General features: G+C 38.4%; 1 long non-coding RNA gene across 1 annotated transcript in view; it reads right to left on the bottom strand.

Annotated features, from left to right (window-relative positions):
- Positions 1–4,336: 4,336 nt before the first annotated feature.
- Positions 4,337–21,126, bottom strand: part of LOC124162741 — a 154,115-nt gene continuing 137,325 nt past the window's right edge. Inside the window, exon 3 of the long non-coding RNA XR_006865660.1 lies at positions 4,337–4,424. This is a non-coding gene — a long non-coding RNA (uncharacterized LOC124162741). The remainder of the gene's footprint in view (positions 4,425–21,126) is intronic.

Raw genomic sequence — 21,126 nt, 5'->3', positions numbered from 1 at the left:
CCCTTAGTTAGGACTCACAATTAGACATGTGAGATGTGTATCGGTACACATTAATTGTAATCTGATATTTTATTCCCAGTGAACTAATTGGGGCCTCAAGTTACCAGAAAGCAGCTGTGGGGATATCGGATCTCGCTATGGAAATGGGGGGCTTAGGGAATAAGGGAATATTGAAGGTGGGGAAGAAATGGCATGTTCAGTAGTTCCCAACATACACTGAGGAGGTCGCGGTTGCGACCGTGGTACCATCTCACGAGGGATATTACACCAACTCGAGGTCGTATTTGGCCCTTGCATAAGTAAGTGGTCTTGGGACAGAGGACAGAGTAGCGATACCACCAGAGCTTTCCAGCGATTACTGCGTTGTTGACGGGACTCCCAAAACTCACGATCGCCGACTTGGCCAGACAGCCCCCGAGTCCCTGCGGCTTGTAAAGCCGCCGATTTTGCGATGCGGACGTGCGAAGGATTGAACGAGAGATAATATAAAATCATTTCACTTGGATTTACATTAGGGATGGTCGGATCGGATACCTCGGATCCAAATATCCGCGGATATTGCCCTTCATCGGATACATCGGATCTAGAGTCGCGGAAGACATCGCATCTGGATCCGAAATTTTAAATAACAGCTTCAGTGAATGCAGCGCAATGCAATACATAAGGGTGGAAAGAGTTCCGATTCCGAATGTGCCGTCGCATGCGATTCTTGTCCTATGCCACTGGTCAGTGGTTATTCCAAAGATTTTTCCTATTTACATTTCCAAACCCAAGGGTAACAGTTTAGGTCCTGAGCATGTAAAGATGTTTAAAAAGAACTTGAAAGTCTATAAAAATGATTTTTAATTTATAAAAATATTAACATGTGTATGAAAACCTAAAAAGGATTCCTTCGGTTGTACGTACCCAGAATTAACTTGTATAATTACTTCGTTTAATAGCAGGAATTTGAAAATGCATTTCGATCCGAAAATATCCGATCCGAAATATCCGGATCCGAAAATCAAGGATTCGATCCGAATCCGGATCCAAAAAAAATCCTGGATCCGTCCATCCCTAATTTATATCCATTTATGCGTCAACCCATTCGTTAGCACGACCTCTAGTTCAGATAAAAACGGCATACTTGAAATTCCATCGTTGGTGAAATATGAGGCTAATATCTCAAATACCCCTTGACTGTCGCAATAACCTGAGCACTGCTTCGCGGACCTTACATCTCCAATAACTTACTCTACAGCGTAACAATTATATGATGTTCATCAGTTATATATACCAACGCAAAGATTAAAAGCAGTGAAATTATCATAAGATGAAGGGCCTCTGTTCTTCGGGTACTTATTGTTTGAAAGGGAAACAGCTGAGTAACTAAATTGTGTTATCGATTCTGTATGAAGAGAATTTGCATTGAGTACAATAAGAGTTAAACTGTAGCAACTAACCGAAAATTGAATGAGGAATATTGTAACAAGTGATCATTTGAGTACTTAGTATTCATTTGATCAATCTATGAATCGCTGTAGTATCCACGTATTAATTCGATTACTCAAAGCAAATCCGGATACAATGGGTGATTACATTCCGCACATGCATAATCTGAATACTCATGCAACCAATTGAATGCAGACAAATTATCGGGTAAGTACTTCTTTATTCGTTTGAGTAATAAAGTTATCATTAAGATTATCAAAACAATGCCGTCGACTACTCGGACTCCAAGGAGTGATATAATCTGTAAAAGATATTTTTTCTATTGCAAATACCTTTTGGTGCCATTTTTTTATCAAAATCCCAATAGATAAAATGCAGCATTGCAGCCGTAGCATAAAAATGGACGTCAGGCGAAGAAAGATAAACGATATAGCTTTGAGGGAAAGACTTTTTGTGGTAATTCCGAAATATGCTAGTAAATATTTTATCATTAGAGAATGAATTTCCAATTAAATTGAGCATTGTAGAGCAAGCCATCGCTTTGAGACTGTAATTATTAAACGTGATCTCATGCAATGAAATATTTTGATTTTTTTACGATATCCGCACTAGCACCGGGGGCTGTTCAATTTACATAAATAAATGGTGTAAAAAATGAATAAAATCAATGCATCCTCCAGATACCGGGCAAACACTACATGAGCAGTACCATCTATTATGTTCGACATGAAACATTCCGCACTTCTGCACGCACGAAGTTCAGGCATAAAATATCTTTCCTAATGCAATTCAGACAATTCATTGAATGTCCATGTTTCATACCTACATTAATTCAAGAAACAACATGATGAAATTTACCATTTTCCTGTAATCCGAGTACTAATACCACCATATACGTAAAATGATTTTTTTAGGTCCAATGCATGTTCTTATTTCTACGCAGAAATCAATTTTGAAGCAGTTAAAGTCTGAATTTATCATTACCGCCCATTAAAAAGGCGCAAACTCAGGCAGAAATTAGACGGAGATATTTTGTCGCGTAGCTCTATGAATGCAAAAAACCTAATGTAAATTATAACGATTAGTTACCCATCTTCATGCACTGTTATGTACTACACCACCACTACCTATTCAATTTTCAAAATTTAAAATTAAATACAAAAATTTTTATTTAAAAGTGGAAACATAGGAGGAATAACGGGAAAACGGAAGTGGAACTGAGCGAATTTTTTTATTTCCCTGCAAAACCTTCCCCGAAAAGATTCTATATCAATCAATTAGTCTTCATCCGCTTTCCATTCTACATTCCGCGGTTTCTTCATTTAAAATAATAGCGCATCACATTCATTTTCACAATATCGGCGGGAAATAGTGAGTGACCTATTTAACAAAGTTCGAAAATAGGCCGCAGTGGCGCTAACGGCGATCCTCCCGTTGACCTCATTTTTGGTGGAGTGTGCTGTCACCTTGCGGCAGCTTTGACAACCCTATTGTACCCTCCTACACAATTGGAAGCATATCAAACGTTACATTTTGATTTTGAGCTCTATTGAAGCCGCGTCAAATATAATTTTCGAACTTCTTAACTTAAATAGCTGCAAAGCAATACTTTTCACAGCTACCCACTGTTTCATGTCGGAAGAAAAAGAGTGTCATATGCTGCAACATTCCCGTGGGCCCGCCTTGAGTACCCTGATCCAAGTTCAATCAGTATCCCGAATTCAATTAGTATTTATTATTACCGGCAGTGTTGAATTGTCGCTATATTCTTTCAAAAGGCCGAGGGAGTATGTTCTATGGAATATTACGCTGTGAAATCATCATTTTAATTATTACCGAATTTTTAAAACGCATATTTCTAAGTACAAATCACCTAAAACTCCTGCTTAAAATATATCTCACAATTAGCCCATATTTCCCCCTAGCAAATACATGATATACAATTAAAGGAATAATTATGTCCTTCGATTTCACTGAAAACCTTAAACGTCAATCACATAATTCATTACGATATTCTCATCCATATTTTACTAAAATACAGGAAGAAGAGAATTTTTCTTAAGAAATTAATGCAATTTTTAAGACTGTAAACAACATTACTTATATTTTTCAATACGTTTTTTACTAATAAATAATATTAAGAGGGAATGAAGACAGTTATTCCGCTCATGACATTTTCATTACAATGTTCGGTTGGAAAACAAAAAATCACTTTTTTTAAATCCAGCATTGGAAAGTTGAAACAGCTCGTGCACAGCAGCTCTTCGTTAATTTGCTAAAGATATCAATAACATTTTTTCGGGAATATATGTGAAGCGCTTCTCAATACTGCTCTTATAAACTAACATGTAAGATTACAAGAGCAAACGAAAGGCTGGAATTACTCTTTATGGAAATATTAATTAAACATAAAGCTCGACCAAATGTTCCGATTTTGACCTGGTCTAAGCAATTGCATCAGAATTACAAATCCCTGAGATTCTGTATTAATGCTGCCACTTGGTGGTAAGAAATTATTAACAATTTAAAATCCTACGCGATTAAAATTCGAAATGAATAAGTATGAATCCAAATTACCATAAAGTCTGTGAGAATATTACTAAGTAAAGTTTCTAATGAAAATAGGTATTTCAGTGGAAAATATTGTTTATGAAACCTAAAAATTTACCTACTCGTTTTAAGTCAAAATTTAAAGTACTTGCATGCCAAACCAAGAGTCGCGGGCTCGAATCCCGCCTGGGCAGATGGTCCGCACCCATGGATGCATTGATGGGACTTAGATGCTTGTGCTGTGCATTTTTAATGCCAGAATTCCTATTGCAAATACCTTAATGTTCTGTTTCCGGGGAAGTTAAATGTAAAAATATTAAATAAATAAATAGAAAAGATTACTTCCTCTTACCGGTTTCGCCTCTCTTCTCTGGTATTTAGCCGTTGTAAAAGCACACCTTTGCAGCCGACCCCAACATCGCAGATAATTCGTGGTTCCTTGGCTGTGAAAAAAATAATAAAGTCGTTATTATATATGAAACAAATCTGGAACCATATAACCCTCTCTCAATTTATAAACTTCTAATTAACTCACGTTAAATTTGAAGTAGGCTATCCGAAAAATCAAAATATCGTTTCTAGAAATAGGAGATCTAGAGAGACGCCGCGCATATTTATTCATAACTACAGAGAGCGTTTTAGTTAATCTCGTAAAGAACCTTGGCAAGGAAAGCAACTTGTATGAGCTCACCAAATGCCTACTTGTCACATACGTCAATTAAAGCATACACATATTTTTTATGCTCCCTTCCTTAGCTCATTTTTATGGCATCCAAAAGGGTATACTTTCCCCCAAACAGATATTATGCAAACTTTTTTTGAGAATGAAAAGGTAAGTGAACAATGTGGAATGCAATTATTTTCGAAGATCCGTTCTCTGAAAAATAGAAAACATGCTATCCGCGGAATGTCAATGGCACTATTGCTTTTTAGAAAAGATAGCTAGTATTGCGTTTTCTCGAACTCAGATCTAACAAGGAAATGAATGCAGCATCTTTATATTTGGTAATTTACTAATTAGTCAATTCTTTTCGATGGAATGACAATAAAATTGCATTTAAATTCTGTAGAATTATCGAATTTTCTAAACTGGCATGTATCGCACCTCTCACTCCAAGTCGGTATCGCTTGGAAATAAAAATATAAGTTATATACCGTCTCTAGGGTAGTTTCCTTCATGAAAGAAAAGAAAGGAATTCATTGCGATTCGTTACCCATCATTATTGTATTCATAATATGTATCACTACAAATTATTTGGTTTTAGAAATCCCAGTTTAGACGAATGCCAATTGTCAAGTTTATCCTCATTTGAAAAAGGCCAGATTGGCGCCCATGCGATGCCACTCCACGTGACGTCACAGGGACCTAGATTCAATACGAGTAGATTGGAGTTTTACAACGTCTGAGATTACCAATGCATGCATGGGGCACAGAGCTCGGGGAAACATATCACAAATCAATTCAATTTCAATCACTCATTAAAATTTCCTATGGTCGGAAAGTTACCTTCGTTTGATAAGGCATTAATAATCCTTCTTAAAGCCAAGCGCAATCTGCTGGCAGGGTACTCTGCTACCTGCTAGCAGCCTGGATCGTAGCGGCTTTCATAGCCTCGCACCAAGGGAGTCTCACGCAGCGGCAGCCGGAACCAGACTGACGTCACACGGGCTTTTCCCAGCATTCACCCTTAGCCGTCGCGTTTTCGCGCGCTTGAAAATTTTCACTTTTCATTCAACCGCGAAAAATAGATAGAACGGTGAAATACGCAGGTACTCCAGGAGTAATAATCTTTCGATTTAGGCAAAAATAAAAACAGGGAACCACCATATTGCCGATTTTAGACTAAAATTCCAGAGAGTGATGTCAGCAATGACAATAGGAATGTAAAAGCGGTCCCGGTCTATGAACAATGAGGGGCATTGGTTACAAAAGCAGAGGAACAACATGCCACGCATTGTCGGTATGAACGCGGAATTATGTGATCATCTAATTAATTACGAAAATAAATTGCAAATACGTAAAATGTATAATTATATCCAAAAATATGGTCAATCAGTTTTATAACCATGTAATGTATTTATGTGGATTTACCCATTTATGCCCAGAAATTTATTTTCGCATATGCTATTGAATTTTTCACAAGAGTTGATGCAAATGGTCTCAGGAACACTATAAAAATGCTTAAAAAATTCCTTAGTACTCCAGGTCGCAGTAATACCCTGGGTCGAAAACGACCCACTGCACACGAAGTGGCAAATTAAGTGAAAATTGAGAGATATTTTGATTATTTATAATTTTATTTAAACCGTAAAAAAAATATTTACAATTTTTTACGTTTCTTTGACTGCATACTGTATTGTAAATGTTTAAACAATCAAAAAATTAAACGTGTTTTCGCAAGTACATTTTTGTTCTTTAAGTAATAATCGAAGTCTTTTAGTACCGTACAACAAATCGAGCTAACGCAGTTAAATGCAAATAAATACACTTTGTACATTTTAGTTTAGTTTAAAACATTACCTATGATTTTAACAATAGTAAATGCAAAAAAAACCATTTAATTTTTTTTTTTATTATACCGGATTATTGGAAGATCTAAAAGAGCTCTTCAATTCAATTGTAGATTAGTGTAACTCTAGAAGGATTCACGGGTATATCAAGAGTTATGGCATATAGTTGATAAACTGCATGAATACTTAGGAGGAATGAAGGAACGCACATAAATTTTATTCTCATTTTTCACACTCACTCTTAAAACTGACAGTTAGTATTGAAATTACGAAAAACACCTTATATTCACCAAATGCCTCCACATTAGTAAGAAAAAAGAAAACAGTTCATTGAATCGTTTGACATGAAAGGCAACCGTTTTGGAGTGGCCTCTCCTATTTGTTGCCCTTAACCAATAACCAATGACGTGCGATTCTTGTTACAGTACCAGTGACGTGCGGTCTGGGGGACCGCAAAAATTCGTAAAACGTTTCAAAGTCATTTTTATTGCTTAGTTAAATGCTTCATTGACTTCTCAACTATTAAAAAACTTATAAAATATTTAATATCATGCATTCCAAATACGAACCAAATATTTCAGTAAAAATTGTTATTCGAAACAGGATCAAAAAACTGATATCAAAAACACTTGAGTTACATTTTTATTATGTTACTTTTTTTTAATTAAACACCTTATTATCCACGGTATGGAACAAAAAATGCTTCCTCAAAAATTATTAATAATTACTATTCTTGAAAAATCACAAGGAATTGTTTTTAACGCCTTTTTGAGTCATTTCCACCAGCATTACGTTTATCGGTTTTTCCAATTTAGTGATTGAGGTCACACAGGTCGCTACTAAAATTCAGTTGCAAATTTTCAGATATAAATAATAAGAACGTTAAATTTTAAGAGGGCTGTGTCCTTATTATGAAAAATTATGACGCTCACGAGGATTATAGGTATTTTGAAATAGCAATTTTGAAAATATTCATAATTTTAGAAACGCAGCGGTCTCTCAGACCACACGTCACCGGTTAAGGGTTAAAAATAATTTGAGCTATTCAAAAACCTGAGAAAAAGACGGTAGAAGGATTCACGGGTACACCAAGAGTAATATATGATGATTCATAGAAAATTCATATAGATGATAAACTGCATGAATACTTAGGAGGAATGAAGGAACACACACAAATTTTATGCTTACTTTTCACACTCACTCTTAACACTGACGGTTAGTATTGAAATTGCGGAAAACACCTTATATCCACCAAATGCCTCCATATTCGTAAGAAAAAAAGAAAACAGTTCACTGAATCGTTTGACATGAAAGGCAACCGTTTTTGGAGTGGCCTCTCCCATTTGTTTCCCTTAAAAATAATTTGAGCTATTCAAAAACCTGAGAAAAAAGGCGGAATCGATCGTCAGCGATGAACGTTCTCAAGTGCTTCACAAAGATGCTAATAGGTTTTAAAGATTAAAAGTGACTACAAAACCCTTTCCTCAATACGCTCGCAGGACGCGCTTATTCCGCGGCTATTCGACGGAGAAGATGCCTTTTTACTGGATTGAAATCTCAAAGGAGGGAATCCGGAAATTATCCGACCAAGCAACAAGTAGCAGCAGACACAAAAGACGCAAATCACGCTTTGCCTCAAGTCCAACAGAAGCTTGAAACCCTTTTTCCTGGTGAGGAAGCGCGCCCATCCGAAGAAACTCGTTCTCATTGTAGCTGCGATTTTGTGCCTAATCCGAGGAAAGCTCAAGGCGAGCGGAGAATCAGCGAACAGAGCAAAGCGCTTTCCGAGAGAAGGATGGATTTTCCAATTGGAAAGTTTGGCTATTTGGGAAGTTGCCAAACAATTTTCACGCAGAAAGAAATGTTTGAAATAAAGTTGAATGGGATTAATAAAAGCAACTCGTCAAAACCCTATTTCCTGACCTTAAGTTGAAAGTGGGATTACAAAACAATTTTTTAAAATTGATTTACTTTGTTACCATAAAATCTTGTACTTGTGACTCATCAAGTGTAAGTTTGCCTATTTGGGAAGTTGCCAAACAATTTTCACGCAGAAAGAAATGTTTGAAATAAACTTGAATGGAATAAATGAAAGTAACTTGTCAAAACCCTATTTCCTGACCTTAAGTTGAAAGTGGGATTACAAAACAATTTTTTAAATTTTATTTACTTTGTTACCATAAAATCTTGTACTTGTGACACATCAAGTGTATGTTTGGCTATTTGGGAAGTTGCAAAACAATTTTCACGCAGAAAGAAATTTTTGAAATAAATTTGAATGGAATTAATGAAAGCAACTTGTCAAAATCTTATTTCCTGACCTTAAATTGAAAGTGGGATTACAAAAAAAATTTTTTTGATTGATTCACTTTGTTACCATAAAATCTTGTAATTGTAACATATCAAGTGTAACTTTACTAACTCATATGTACGAAAAGACGTTTATACATGAAGAAGACAAAGGGGTTGAAACATACCTGCTGTTGTGCTGTGTATAAGGAATGATGGTCGAAAATATAGCAGGAAAACGTAGCATAACAAAAACTACCAATCCTATTGAACTATTAGCAGAAATAAATTATGAGAAATATGTTGAAATTTAATTTGAGTAGAATCAAAGGGACTTGCTTCACTCTTAGGAATATTAATCTTATTTCTCAGCCCCAGCGCTGGGACCAAGTCTAAAATGTGAGTGCAGAAATTCTGCGTTTGACGCAAACGACGCGGAGTATTTTCGAGCGCATGCATCGTGTCATGCGAGCGCAAAGTTACTCCTCTCACAAGGCACAACTACGGGCGAGAATTTTTTGTTTGCTTTGTTTCTTTGTTTTGCCAGGGAGTTCACCTTCAACGCAGGCAAAATTGCACACTACAAACTTTAAATATGTTTATAGATAGGAGTCGGAACAACTGGGATAGGTATTGGAATTCCAAATTGGGAATCATCTGATTAAAAAAACATTGTGGACAGGTTAATTACTTCATTTCGTCACATAATATGTCTCTAAATTTATACTTCCTGCATAGCCACCTAGACTTCTTCCCTAAAATTTACAGCTTGGGGGTGGTCTCTGACGAACACGGAGAAAGGTTTCACCAGAAAATAGCTACCATGAAGAGGCGCTCAAGTGGTAAATGGTGTGTGAATGTATTGGCAGACTTCTGTTGGAATGTGACACGCGAGACACCCAGTAGTAATTACAAGGGGAGTAGGAACACCAAGTGTAAGTAGTAACACGTAAGTTTTAAACTTTAACTTTTTATGTAATTTTATTAGCATTATTCATATTGATTTTTAATTACAACGTGAAAATTACAATGGATAAAGAATAGCATCTTTGGGCGGATATTGAACAACCCCCCCACCCTCCTCCCTGCAAACTTGTACGTCCTGGAGAAAAACGGGTCACGGATTCGAACTCAGAAGCTAGAAACCTATAGGAATTCCGATATTTTCGTTCGTGGGAGCGAAAAAAAGTTTCATTTTGCCGACCAGTGTTACCTACTTTCCAGGGTTTTCGCCGTCCGCCGCGCGTTCGACATTGCTCTGCAAACAATTGCCGACGCGGCTTGGAATATCGTATGTGTTTATACGGCGAACGACATCGCAACAAGGGTAATGAAGATGACGCATCGAACTCAAGATGGACATATGCCTTCAGACATCGAATCGCAGGCGCAGACATGCCTCGTTCACATTACGATTGTCGGAGTGATCGTCCTAACGATAGTTGGCCGAACTAGCAGTGTGAATGCATGTCCTGGCAATAGTTCACGTAGTTTCGAACGTTGCCACTTTGCGATGGTTAGGCGCTGGGAGACCGAAAAGGAAGCGACGAGAGAAAGACGAAAAGCTCGTTAAGCTCTCTTCGCTCTATTTTTTTCATGGATTTGTCTTAGGAAGGAAGAATATGGTCGGAAGAAAAATTATTCGATAAATACACGTTGAACACAGTAATATCTTGCATGCCGCAACAGCTTTGTTAACCGTCATTTTCTCTTTCACTTTAGATGTCAGCACTAGAGGGCAGCACAGGTTTTAACCATCGTCGTTTGAGAGCACGGTAGTTCCGACAATCGCTGGAACAATCGTAATGTGAATGAGGCAACACATGCATGCAGCCCACGGCACCCTTTGAGGACACCGCCTGAGGCATCGTATGAAGCATGGCGATTTTATGTTACGCCGTCGCAGCGTCCACGTCGGAAGGCGAAAAGCTGCAACGCCGGAGAGTGGCCGTAAAGAACGGCTGCTGCGCGGTCGCCATGCTCCACATTTAAGATGACATAACATTCGATGCACTTGATGCGACCCTCAGTTTATCGGAACGAATTTGGCAAGCACGATGCACAGAATAGAACTCTCGAAGGAAATAACAGAAATTTGGCATGAATCCAGGTTTCTAGGAATATTGGGAGCGTACGTGTTGTTGAAGGTGAATATTGAGAGTGTTTTCAAACCTCTTGGCCAAGGATTGATGTAATAAGCAATTTACGTATGCAAAACATATTTTTGCTTACATGATTTCTATTTTGTAGCTATTTTGCACTGATTTTGATATGTTAATTATAATGGACATTTTTATGTGCATAAAATTGAATTACTGCTTATAAATGTTGTTTATCTGTGCTGCCACGTGTGTCGGAACGCAACCCCAACAAAATAATGCTCTTCGCAGTGCCTAATTTCATTCTATACTACCTGATGCTAATTCTATGCTATGAAGTACGTAAATAAAATAACCAAAGTCACATACTATTATTTTTATTATTATCAATCGAAATTAAAATCCTTCGATTATACACGCAAGCATATGTGTTCCATTACACTATACTTCATACTCAGACATATATATAATGTCACAACGTTTATGTATTTATTCGACGGGGCCATCAAAAACACCATTTTGAGCTCGTTGCTTCGAAATGGACATGCGCAGAGCGACTCATGAGGTGGTGGCGTTAGTGGTTCAAGGCAAAAAAGTTTCTGCATCGGAGTTTGGAGGAGACACCGTCAGTCTCTGGTGTTGTCACCAAATATTTCAGCGAGGAGAAAGAAGGGAAAACGGCAGAGAAGGAATTACAAGCACTCGGTAGCTTCCTCATCAGGAGCGCCCCGTGTCGTCCGGCCACCGCAAAGAGAAGGCCCACCGCGACAGGACAATTGAGGGATTACGAGGAACTTTGAGGCCAGATGGCCGCACCTAATGGAAGCGTCCACGGCGGCGGCAGCGCTACTATTCTATGTGTCCAGCGCGTGTCCCGTCCTCCCCAAGAGATAATCCAATTTAGTCGAGAACTCCCTGATTGCAGGGCATGCACCTGAAAAAATGTATTCCCCCGACCCTTGTGCCAGCAAAATGGATGGGCCGAAGGCCCACTCAGGCGAAGGAACGGATTGTGTGACATATTTTCGACCCCTGCACACAGAGCATTCCGCTTCGTAGCGGCGGCACAATCGGCGACAAATTCTACGCAGAAAACCTGTCAAACATTTTCAAAAAGACCCTCCAAAAACTTAGAAAAAAGAGAGATGGAAGGACGTTTGAATTGTTATTAATATTGACATTATAACGGTTTTCCGAAACATATTCGCGTTTCCGCTGCCCACCTGCGCGATTTTGTTGTTCGTTGAAGCGTGGCACTACTAGAATCAAAAGCGTATAATAAAATACCCCGTGGCTAAGATTCCGTAGCCTCAACAGTGTGGAATAGCGAAGTTTTGAAATCTATCGAATGTGCTCCCCACTCCCAAATAATCAGACCCCTCCTAGCTCAGCTAATCACCACATATTCATGTTTAACTTTTGAGGTATACTCTCCGTGAACTTTTACATTTTTACCAAGTTGCTGTAGTTATTTAACACTTGAGGCGTGAAAGGGGTAAAAATATTCCCTTTACAATTACATTCGTATCAATATGTGTACAATTATTATTTAGTATTTATATAATGTTCTTATAATTATGTACATTGAGTTTTTCTCTCTCACTCGCCAAATTTGCGGGATGGTTTTTTTTTCTTATTTTCGCGATATGACACTGAGAAAACTCGCACGAGGTTTTCTCCTTGCTTGGCCACTGTAACTTTGTCTTTGTGATAATGTATCGATTTCGGCAAAATGGGTTAGTTTGATCCCTCATGGAATTCCGCAACTCCACGTCAGAGTTTTACGCATACCTCCAAATGAAATAAGCGTACAGAAAAGCATCAGTGAAATAGAGCGAGAACGGAAGACGTGCAACAGGAGTAAAACTGTGTCAGGAAAACTGTTTGGTCAACTTGATAGACGGTAGTAGTAATATTTTTTCTGTGAAGCGGCGTAGAGTTGCTCACTCCCTCGATGCCAATAGCCAACTACAGTGAGGTCAGCATAGGACAAAGAGTGATTCCATTTATTTCAGTGGCAAGAGTGACTTTATTTTATGGAATGAGTGTTGAATTAGAACAGGGATCACGATATCAGAAATGACTAACGTAAAAAAATTCTTGTCCCTCAACAGAACGATTACTGAATGGACTAGACTCCCTGCAGAACTGTTTAAGTCCTACCCTAACAACATAAGGATTTTCAAGAAGAGGTGTAAAAGATTTATATTGGAAAATTAATATCAATGTATTTTAAATATTCACTAGCTAGTTTCATTTCGGTGGTGTATTTTTCATTTTTTTATTTTATATAAAATGTTACTACCTGGCAAATAGCCAACTTGTAACTTGTACAATAATAATATAAATTTTGGCAAGCATGAGATGAAGTGCTCCATTCCCTGGAAAGGGACGTAATACATTCTCGTGTACTGAAAATTTTTCGTATCTTCAGGCATAAAATGTAATAAATCGGAAGTAATTAAATAAAAGTATTGCTTTGAGTTAATGAAGAGTTAAAATTTTATTAATTGCTCAGGGCTTTGGATCAATTTAAATAGCGTAAATAAATAAATTCGTTGAAATTCAACTCTTCATGAAATACTCCTATACGATACATCTACGATACCCGATATTTCTGAGAGATCTCTGGGCGATTAATTGATCTCTAGATCGTTTAATGATTTCATTTCGAGTATACAATTCCTAATGATAGCAAAATAAGCAACAAAGCGGTGGACTACAAGTGAAATTACTATGCAAAAATCGGTTATCATTCGAAAAATTGGTCAGTTGAATTGAGTGCGTTTCTTCTTGCACAGCAACTAGGAAAAAGTAGCATTCTCTGGAGGGGAGCCTATGAAGAGAAGTTCGGAAGCTGAGTTGAAGTGTCGTACGCTCTATGCATATCTATCTTTTTTGTTGCCTCTTAAAAATTAACGGCCAGAGTCTTTGATCTTTCCGCCTCATGTCTAACTAGGCGTCTTGCAGGGTATTAGATCCATGTAGATGTATGTCCCAAAATATTTAGGGGGGTTATAGTTTAAATTTGAACTGCATGACCCAAGCCGCTGGTGTCAGCCTTATGCATCTCTCGTCTGGAGGAGGTAATCTGTGTATCCTGAAACCAAAAAGGGACCGAGGGATCGTGGGTGTGCCGGGGTCAGACCCTTTCGGGCGTAACTCCTTCCTTGAGGGTCAGTTTCCTTTTTTGAGGTGGGAATGAGCGGGATGAGGCTAAAATGACGCCTCCGGGTGGAGAGGGAGGAGGCGCCGAGGAAAATGAAAGAGAGGCGAGGAACGAGAAGAAAAGTATCGGTTATGAAACACTTTTCCCCTTCGAACCCCTCCCCCCCCCCCCGAATCTCCACCCCCTAATGGACCGAACGCCAACGTGAGTGCGATGCGATGGGATGTGTGTGGGTACGAAAATGAGCGGTTGCCCCCCCTGCGAACGGCCCACAATTCATTCGGCCACTTTACCAACGAGAGGAGAGAAAAAAATCATCACTCGTCCAAACCGATCCTTAAAACAAAAAGGAGAGAAGGAGTCCGGTGCCTCACACGTGTCGGCTACTCAACAGCGACTAAAAAGTCCGATCGGAAATTAAGTTATGGCTGAATATCACTCGATCGTTGTCCACGCACCAACCCAAGCGAGGGTGGAAAGTGCAACCCAAAGGGTAGCAGAATGCTCAAGAGCATCCTTGCAGTGGCGCCGACTCCATGGGGCCTGAGGGGGCCCGAGCCCACTCAAAAATTTGTTATGGGTGTGTGAAAAAAATGTTTCAGGCTTGTCGATTTTCCCCGGAGTGTCCAGATGTCGAGATTCGAGTTATCGTGGTTCTAATGTTGATCATAATATATGACTCTTCTAAAATGCTTAGAAAACTTAAAACGCACTACTTATAAAGTTTCCAGGGGCAAGATCCCCGGTTTGCCCCCCCCCCCCTAATATTTTTTGTAAGCAGGCATCTCTGAATCCCTGCCTATTGCATGCGACCGTTTGTCCCTTGATAGAGGTTATCTTGGCCCATTTACCATATCACCATTGTCAAGCTCTGTATTTTGCTGACTAAGAATAAAAATTGGTAACAAGAATATTCAGAAATTAAATAAAAGCACACGGCAAGTCCATAAAAGTTACATTTTATTTTAAATATAGTTAACAAAGGGATTGTACCCATTTCATTCATGAAATTCATCGGGCGGTGGGTGGCTGGTCATCGATGCATGTAATTAAGCATCGATGCATAAATGTAAGATTGATTCAAACGAGTAAAATTAAAATGCTGCTGGCATCAATTGTTATGATGAAAAAAAATGATCATAAAATACAAATATCAGAATAAAAAGGATCAAATAGAAAAATTAAACTAAAGTATTGAACACATTATATTTATTTCCGCGCAGTCAAAAAAAATTGCTTCCGGTATCTCAAGTGAAAGTAATTTAAGAAAGCAAATGAAAGAAACTTCAAACCGAATTCAATGCTTTTCTCGTGGAAACCAAAATCTAAATTTTTAATAGGATAAATACCCCAAACATATTTTCTCCCAACAATCCAAAAATAGTACGTTTATTCATCACATAAGGAAAATATTCTGAAAATTTTAAGGTTGCAGCATAAGTAGATTAGATTGAATGTACCTTGATGAGTCAAATTCATGAGCCACGAGATCTCTCGTTCTAATTGATAAATAGAACTTTTTCTAAGTCCTGCAGTAAACAGCAATACTCAAGGCTGGTAGGCAGGATTTAATAACCTCAGTGTTAAATCCTATAAAAATAAATTGTGAAAGAAATAACTTTCTTTGCGTATTGCAAATAGAAGAACTTTACACCAATGAGCGTTAAATGTGAACTTAGAAATAAAGTCTGATTTAAAATAGAAACCAATTATTCTGTCACTTTCGGTAGAGAGACAGCAGTTCCACTTCTTTCTTTGACGAGTCCCTAAACCATTTACTATCAAACAAAATAACGGCCTCAATAAAATAAGGCTGAAAACGTTGCTATACTCTGCCGGTGATTAAAAGGCATCTTGATGAATAACTTAGTTTTTAGTCCTAAATTAATTCGCTGGAATCTTAAGCATTACTTCTATTGAGATGTTTCTATTCGTCTAAAGGGGCGTTTCACAACCTTATTCGTGAGTTTTTGGAGAGAAGCGGAAATTGGACCACTCCGAAATTGGAGGTTAAATATTTTTCATCAGCTCTGTTTTGTTTGTCTGGAAAATGTATTGGAATAAGATTTTCAGGTAGATAAAAAAAAAACTTCATCATCGGCTTTGGCGGTTCATATTCATGCAGTGGCTTTCTTTAAAAAATGTTTAAAAAGTGGTTAAAATTCACGCAAATTAACTTGCCAACAACGTTTGTTAAAATTGATCTTTTCGCGAGGTATGCATTTTCAAAACCTCAAGGCTGTGTTCACGTCGCGTCGTTATATCTTTTACCTATTTTTAAAATCTCTTTTTTTGTAGCCGATTATAGAGACGCAAAGAAACTATATCATTCCCTAGATAGAGCCTTAATGAGCAGGTTCTAAACTTAGATTTAGCAAATTCTCCCGCTGATGTTATCTGCGCATTTTTTTAAAGATTCAAGTCATAAAGGTGCTATCAAAACATAAGATTTAAGCTTCCTATATTTTTGGGACCAATTCGTGCTTCATAAGCATCAGGATTGAGAGTGGAGTAATTTCACTTCCGCTTGTTCAATAGCAAATACAAGCATTCAAACATATGATTTAAGTATCTACTTCATTTTTATTCCTTCTCACTAGATAACTGGTTATGATAAAGCTACACCCAATTAATTATGATGGAATTGCAATAGGTTAAATGAGAATTTGCTCGGTATTTTAGAACATTTCTACGCTGCAAACTTCACTGCAGATCGCAAGAAAATCACAATTCCAGCGTTTCAATTCTGACTACCAATTTTAAACATAAAAAATCAAAATATTTATCACTACTTCATTTCGTCACGAATTACCTCACATTATCTAACATACCTATATATTTATTTAAAAAAAAGGAAGTGGCTGTCGACAAGCACGGAGTGCTAATAACCTGATTGAGGTAATCTTTTTCTCATTAAATATTCTTTGGCTTATTACCAGGAGATTTTGTGATATTATTTTCCATTTATATCCGAAAACGATATAAATAAAGCATATTTTTATACGGAAAAATATTTTTTTTTCAGTCAGTTGCCATGGTTATCCCTCGGCACATCTGCGTGACAAAACATTCTCATCTGATCTTCCTTATTTTCGTATTCTTATTTGGCTCATGTCCAAGAGATCTTAACATTCGGCCACATTTGAACCCGACTATTCTTTAAAATCGCCCCCACGTGATTCATAATACGTGGGTTATTAGCAATTCCATCGCACTGTCCTGAAGGCACATTCTGCTCTGAGGATGTTTTTCGGTGGGTTATAAACAAAACGGGGATGGTTGAGGGCGTAGTCGACCCACACCTCAGCTGCCATTCCCCGCACCACGTCGCCGCCTAAACACGGTGTTTACCGATGATTTTTGGAGGCAATATTTCAAAGGCCTAACAAGGTGCGAAAGGGTGGGTCGTCAGGGGGATGGGGAGCAGTGGTTTCCAATGGAGACGGGGGAAGGGGAGGAAAGGAAGGTGTCGTTTCGGGGCGGGGTAATCACTGAGCATCGGCGGGGGAAATATCGCAGCGCCCAAAAACCACCCCTTTCCCTCAAAATCTCCGAAATCTTGCTCATCAGAGGCGTGATTCAATCTCAAAGTAGAATGCCGCTTGTCGCAACGTCTCTCCTCCTAACATCTCATCTCACCTTCCACTCCCCCTGCCCATGGTTCTCCACCCGTGTTCGTGACCCTATCCATTTGCCTGCGTTTTAAAAAGTGAGGCTCCGGGAGATATAGTTTTTTCTTGTGATTTTATTTTTCAGCGCAAGCCAAAGGGTTTGAGGATTCTTTCTTTTTTCCACGCCATCACAAAGGTTGGAATTGCAGAGAGTAGGAGGAGACGGAGAAGGAGTGAGGAAGTGAGATTTTTTGGGCGCTAACAAGGTGTTGGCAGGTGTGTCTCTTGCGGCGAAAATTGCTGCTTTCGGCCGGTGATACTATTAAAATGTGCCCAGTGGACTGAGTGGCCCGAGGAAGAGGGGATGATGGTGATTTTGGAAAATTCGGGCGTCCAAATGATGAAACCAGGAGACTATTTACGATTGCGGAAAGCTCAACTTCGCTTTTTCTCTGACAATGAGATTGCCGGGGAAAATTCGATTTGCTTCTCTCGTTTCCAAAAGCTGCAGTCAACGCAATGATCTCTAGCTGAAGACTAGGCATTAATCTGGCTCCACTGACCGTATTCTCCTATCCTGATGTAGTTGAAGCTTACGATTTTATTCTTCCATTTTCAAGGTGCATTAGGAGGGCCATTGTTAATGTACACCCACACATTACATATGAGAAATTTCCCTAGGGGTAATTATGAAGCTTCTTCGTTTTGAAGGGAAATGGAAAATTTTAAAGAGGGTCAATCGGGCACACTGTGAAATATTTTGATATTATAGCGGAGGTTTCATACCAGAGATGGTACAAGGAATCAAATCTGTAAAAATGTATCCTAAAATATATCCAATCAAATTCAATTAGAGGTCACATGCGTGACTTGGTGGAATATATAGGTGTTGGAAATTGAAGGACTTTTAATCTACTCCAACTCAAGAACGGTGCACATAAGTTCGCAGTTTTATACAATAGTTGTTTACAGTAATTAATAGTAGAATGCATACTACTCCACTTATATACTATGTATTTCGATTTGCACGTCTAGTCAACTATATAACTCATTAAAGCTTGTTTAACAGCAATCCTCGCCGTAATTCACCGCAAGACGGTTAACAAATAAATATTGAATTCCTCATTGCTTATAAAAATCAATTAATTCACCAATGTAATAAAGCAACGTCTACGACGTGAGCCATGAATTTTCCAAATTCAATGTACATATAGTTCTAGAATGGTATTTACCAATATGAAGGGAATAGGATAGTAATATTATCAAAAAAATGCTGTTCTCTTTCACAGTTTGCGCTTGAATCAATTCATTTCCTTAGAAAAAACACTTTCTATCGTTAATACAAGGAGTATCGAACCAAATAAATAATTCTCGTGCATAATGTCATGTAATTTCAGCTTTAAAAAAGCCATTTAATTTCATTAGTTTGAGTATCACTATTGATTTATTGATTAGCAAAGAATACTGTTCGACAATATATTTACGGAGCAATAAACGCGTATGCTGAACACCTGATGAATACAATTTTGTGGACAGATGGAAACCTGTGTTATGAAGTGGAAAAAATAAGCTGAGGTGGTGGAAATCCAATCCAATCATGCTAAAATCGTAGACTGCAAAACACTAATTTCCTCCCGAGACGATTCTATGCTAATTTAGAAAATTTAGTCTCACATTCTGACAGCTCCACGATGACTTGATTCCCCGGTAAAAACTTAGTGAGCTTTGATGGGAAATTTTCTGAAAGCTAATTTTGCACCACAGCATCAAAGTGTTATCTATGAAAAAACATTTGGCATCCGTTCCCATGAAATTAGCTAAAATAAGCGGTCGTCGAAATGGGCTGAATCTATGCGGTCACGAGTTAAAGTTTTTTCCACTCCGGAAATCACACGTGTTCCTTTCCTTCTAGCCTCTTCGGGTGCTACTCTAAAAATCTTAATTTCAAATATTTTATTTCATCGAGGATAATAAAGCATTAAATTGTTACATAGAAAAATAGATCCATGATCACGCATAAACTTTTCTATGAAGGTGTACTTAGAGAAAAACAGAATGTAACCGAATCAGTTTTTTAAACGGAAAAAATATAAATATTTTATTCCCCTCTTTTACCACTCCTAAAGCATTCACGGAATGATCAAATTTGGAAAAAAAGAAACACGTTTTAGCCCGTAAAGGGAAGTAGTAAGCCATATGAAATCTACCTTGCAGCATATAGAGTCCCCATTTGGCTCATATTTCATTTAAGGTTTTGCTTATTGCTACGAGAGCAATGACAAAACTGGGATTTTCGTTTCATCATAATCACAAAAAATAATTTGGTTCAAAAATGTAACAGTAATGAAATGTGCTGTGTAGATAAGGTGAAAGATGTTTAACTCAAAGACATCCCACCTAGTAAATTATCAAATTATTATTAAAGAAAGTATTATATCATCAGATTCAAAATGTGATTACAATGCACTTTACATAATCAAGTTTTGCCACGAAAAAACATAATTCACGAAATTTGTGCAAAAGAAGCACCATTCTCATGTGCTAAAATTCTTCATTCATAAAACGTAATGACGACGATATTGATAATGATATACCTACATGAAAAAATTTTTTATACCCTAAGGTATCAAAGCTCAGTTTGGTCAACGTAGACGATAGAAGATAATTCAGCGACGACGGAAAATTTGGAATTTTTCGATTTATTTAGAAGCGTAGAACTGCAATATCTTCGAGGGCCTAACTTTAAGCAGTGTCCGAGCGGACAATTGAAGGCGGATGTTTTCAAAAAACATCTTCACCACAGAGCCACATTCTATTCGATTGCCACTCCAGAGTTCGGTTGTCAACTTGGACCGAGAGAATTCTGAAAGGAAAGCACTCGTTGACGAAAGAGAGGAGTTTATTTTTCTGAAATCGTTTCAGGACCTGCGTTTCCGAAAGAGATAAGAGCGACTCGCCGCGGGCGCAGCGAAAACATCTCAGAAAAAAAGAGATTTGCGCCGAACGTCTCGAGTGGGTACTTGGTGTTGGGCGCATGCTCGTCGCGACAAAGGCCCCACCCGCTGTGGCCCTCCGCGGACCCTCAGAAGACGCGATTTTCGCCTCACTTGAACCCCGACAGAACAATTGTCCATGCGTGAAGACATTCTATCGCGAACATCTCCTGAGGACACACTAGGGATGGACATTGGCGGTTTCTGTGGCTACGAGCCGCGGGAGACCAAAAAAAGAAGAAAGCCTTCCCCTAGCCACCCAACTATCTGGCAGAATCTGCTCCGCCAATACCACGAAACATCTTTCTCTCTGCATATTTGTGAAGCCCCTCTAGTGTGCGTGTGCTGACCGTCTTCAAGATTTGTGCCGTCCGAGTGTCCCCTTCTCGAGGGATAAGACCTTTTCCCTCGCGGGACAAGAGGGAGGACACTGAGGGGACATCGCCACCCGCGGAGAACCTATTCACTTAGCT

The sequence above is a fragment of the Ischnura elegans genome, chromosome 7, assembly GCF_921293095.1.
Source record: "Ischnura elegans chromosome 7, ioIscEleg1.1, whole genome shotgun sequence".
Lineage (NCBI taxonomy): Eukaryota > Metazoa > Arthropoda > Insecta > Odonata > Coenagrionidae > Ischnura > Ischnura elegans.
Note: the sequence above shows the minus strand (reverse complement) of the source record. Positions and strands in the feature narration are given on the sequence as shown.